Genomic DNA, 4797 nt, shown 5'->3' with positions numbered 1-4797 from the left:
CGGTAGCGTCTCACTCTGGTCAGTGAAAAATATGAAAAAATAATGAAAAATCAGTTTAATTATAATATATATCCAATTTTAAAAGTATTATATTATTCTTACTATTTTTATAGATTATCAAAAGTTAAATTTATACTTATTTACGGATATTTTAGTAATTTTAAAACAGAAGAATGGGATAGCGAGCCAATAACTATGTCATTCGCTTCTGACCAAAAATATTTATTTGTAAAATTGAAAAAAAGGAATAAAAATTTATTATTATCATTATTATTACTTGCTAAGTTATAACCCTAGTTGGAAAAGCAATATGCTTTAAGCCTACGGGCTCCAACAGAGAAACCAGCCCAGTGAGGAAAGGAAATAAATAAGCTACAAGAGACGTGATGAACAATTAATAAAAAATACTTCAAGAAAAGTAACAAAATTAAATTAAAATCTATCATACATCAGCTATAAAAAACTTCAATATAACAAAAGGAAGAAAAATACATAGAATATTGTGCCTGAGTGTACCCTCAAGCAAAAGAACTACCCCAAGTCTGTGGAAAACCATAGTTACCGAGGCTATGGCACTACCCATGATCAGAGAACAATGATTTGATTTTGGAGTGTCCTTCTCCTAGAAGAGCTGCTTGCCACGGCTAAAGAGTTTCTTCTATCCTTACCTAGAGGAAAGTATCTACTGAACAATTGCATTGTAGTAGTTAACCCCTCGAACGAAGAAGAACTGTTTGGTAATCTCAGTGTTGTCAGGTCAATGAGAAGTGAGAACAGAGGAGAATGTAGAAGCAATAAGCCAGACTATTCCGTGTATGTTTAGGCAAAGTAAATAATGAACCGTAGCCAGTCAATTGCCCTAATAACTCTAGCAGTAGTATCTCAAGGGGTGGCTGGTGCCCTGTGTAACCTACTACCTTCAAAAGAATATATCTTAAACCTCAATTAGTACGATGAAATGGCCAAGAATACGTGTGATCGTTTAAAGTGTCTTTCTGTCTTTGAAATTTTTTTATATATCCTTCTCCAAAAACTGAAATATTCTGGTAAGTCTCCACACCAAGGGAATTTGAAACAGCTACCGAGAGAAAGGTATATTTAAAAGGAAAAAAAATTCAAGTAGTTTATTGTCCTTTTATATCATCAATATTTATTCATTCCCTTTCCTCGCTGGGCTATTTTACCCTGTTGGATCCCTTGTGCTTATAACATCCTGCTTTTAAAGGTTCAAAGGCTGCTCATGAATGGCAAATGGCAGTGACAATGCCTGGATAGTAAGACAATGTCCTAGAGACTTATAATACATACATATAATCACCCACCAAACCCTCCTCTCCACCAAAGCTAGGACCAGAGAGGGCCAGGCAATGGCTGCTGACGACCCAGCTGGTAGACCTATAGGCTCCCCCAAAACCCGCAAGTCTTAGCTCAGAAGGATGGTGAGGTTGCAGACACTAAAAGAAGCTCCCAAGTTAGCGCGGGGCTCGAACCTCGGTCCGTCGATCACCAGGCAGGGAGGTTTCCAACAGGCCACTACTGTGGGGGTGATGTATATAAGGGGGACGGTTGAACCAACTCTCCTTTAGGGGAGTGATGCGTGGACATCGAATGAGAAGGAAAGATACGTAGAACTCCGGAGAGATGGTCTGGTCACGACGTGCCGTTGATGAGACTGAAGTGAATATATGTTCTGCATTTTTATGCAGAAGAAAGCGATCAATATCACAGATATTCACTTAACGTGGTGTGAGGGTTTGTGCATTGCCATGATCAGCAAAGCTGTACTAGTCATGTCACCCCCATACTAGGTTGGTTTGCTGTGAGCCACAAGATTAAAATCTCCCACCATCACCAATCTGCAGTGGATAGTTGAATGATGAGAATGGGCCATCTCCAAAAATGAATAAGGACATCTCTGAGGCCTTTGTCCTGCAGTGGTCTAAAAACTGCTGCCTTTCTTTTACATTTATCTATCTATCTATCTATCTATATATATATATATATATATATATATATATATATATATATATATATATATATATAAATATATATATATATATATATATATATATAGAGAGAGAGAGAGAGAGAGAGAGAGAGAGAGAGAGAGAGAGAGAGAGAGAGAGAGAGAGAGAGAGAGAGGATATTCGAACAACTTGTCAGAAAAAGAAAAGGACATATATATATATATATATATATATATATATATATATATATATATATATATATATATATATATATATATATATATATATAGGTAGGCCAGGGCACCAGCCACTCGCTGAGATACTACCACTGGAGAGTTATGGGGTCCTTTGACTGGCCAGACAGTACTACATTCGATCTCCGTCTCTAGTTACGGTTCACTTTCCCTTTGCCTACACAGACACCGAATAGTCGGGTCTATTCTTAACAGATTCTCCTCTGTCCTCATACACCTGATAACACTGAGATTACCAAACAATTCTTCACTCAAGGGGTTAACTACTGCACTGTATTCGTTCAGTGGCTACTTTCCTCTTGTTAAGGGTAGAAGAGACTCTTTAGCTATGGTCAGCAGCTCTTCTAGGAGAAGGACACTCCAAAATCAAACCATTGTTCTCTAGTCTTGGGTAGTGCCCTAGATTCTGTACCATAGTCTTTCACTGTCTTGGGTTAGAGTTCTCTTGCTTGAGGGTACACTCAGGTACGCTATTTTATCTAATTTCTCTTCTTCTTGCTTTGTTTAAGTTTCATAGTTTATATAGGAAATATTTATTTTAATGTTGCTATTCTTATATTTCATTTTTCCTTTTTTCCTTTCTTCACTGAGCTATTTTCCCTATTGGGGCCCCTGGGCTTATAGCATCCTGCTAGTCAGCTGTTGACAATGTCTTGTGACAAAACAGGACCCCCACATCACTGTCATGAATAATCCATATATTTAATCTTAATATTAGAACTTATGCGTATTTAAAAAACAAAACTGACCGTAATTTTCAGACTTATGTGTTTTTAAAACGTCTATTGGTAAGAGGAGCGAGGCTTCCCACGCCTCCTATCTGGCCACCTACATAAGATACCTAAGGTTTCAATTTGCCGCGGGAACCTCTTGCCGCTAACCTCGCCGCTAGCCGCGCTTGGTCTGGCCGGGCCCTAAGGGTGGCGAAGCTCGAAGCCGCCTACCGGGTTTGAATATACGTCAGGCATTCCGGTTCTGATAACTTGATTGGTTATTTTATATATTTTAAGCTAAATTCTTGCTTTGGTAGACAGCCAGTGTAAATCAGTTAGTATACAACTATCTCCTATTAGACGCCCATAGAAAGACTGGAGATATTACTAAGCCTTTCAAGAAGAAACTGAAAACTTTCTTGCTCTGCAAGTGCTTCGATAATGTGGATTTGACAGTGAAGATGAAATATGCTGTGTATTACGTGAAATACCTACGAATGTATAAGATAAACTGATCTTGTAGGTCCTGCAGGACACAGGGTTCGCCTGTGTGGTAGGACCAAGGATAAGTCTGCACATTATGAAGAACTCAAGAGTCAAGATTTACTTGGTTACTTTGATACTAACTGCTGTCAAATGAAAAAAAATAGAGAGAGAGAGAGAGAGAGAGAGGAGAGAGAGAGAGAGAGAGAGAGAGAGAGAGGAGAGAGAGAGAGAGAGAGAGAGAGAGAGAGAGAGAGAGAGAGAGAGAGAGAGAGAGAGAATATTTTAACATTTAAGAAACAGAAACAGACATGGGTAGGACATAATAAGAAGGACAGACAATAGATGGACATTAAGAATAACTGAATGGGTCCCTATTGATTGCAAAAGAAACAGGGGGAGAAGACGATGGATTGGCGAACTAAGAAAATGTGTGTAGGCCCTATATGTTGGCAGGACATGTCTGAGGCCTTTGTTCTGCAGTGGATTAGTAACGGCTGATGATGATGATTAGCCTATCTATCTATCTATCTATCTATCTATCTATCTATATATATATATATATATATATATATATATATATATATATATATATATATATATATATATATATATATATATATATATATATATATATATATATACATAGGCCTACATACATGTGCATGTTTTAATTTGTCTTATCGTCCAAAATTAAAATACAACATTATTTCTTTATATAAGACTTTTGACTTTAATTCTAAATCCCACAAAAGAACTGGTAAGTGATCAATATAAATTCCAATGTCTCTTGAACTGATCACGCAATAATGCCTGAGTAATAATACCCTTATTTCAGAACCAATTATAACAATTTTCTCGTAACTAACAACACAGAATTGAGTCGTTTTATGTATTAAAATCGTTATAAATTGGATAAAAACTACGAAATTGTAAGATATTTATGTATATTGAGAATATGATATATGTTTCAAAACTGGTTTTAGTGTATATAACTACAATATGTATATTAGCAACTTATGAAATGCGTGACTTTCGTAACAACAGAACAATTATGTCATTTCATGGCTTAAAAACATCATAAGATGCTTAAAAACATCTAAATGATTTAATTTTTAGTTCTATTGAGAATATGATATATATTCATAACAACATAACACGAATGTATTTAGATAATTTAACAAGTCTATATTTATCCTAGCAACTGGTAATGACGTCATTGAAGAACTAGGAAGAAGAAGAAGCAACTGCCGCGTTTGTTTATATGTATAGACGACTGAATCTGGAAGTATAAGGGATCAAAAGTGTCACTTTACAGGGTTCAATCACCTTTAAAGTGACACTTTCTATCCATTATACTTCAAGATTCAATCGTCTATA

The sequence above is a fragment of the Palaemon carinicauda genome, chromosome 43 (genome assembly GCF_036898095.1).
Source record: "Palaemon carinicauda isolate YSFRI2023 chromosome 43, ASM3689809v2, whole genome shotgun sequence".
Lineage (NCBI taxonomy): Eukaryota > Metazoa > Arthropoda > Malacostraca > Decapoda > Palaemonidae > Palaemon > Palaemon carinicauda.
This window is presented reverse-complemented; position numbering follows the sequence as displayed.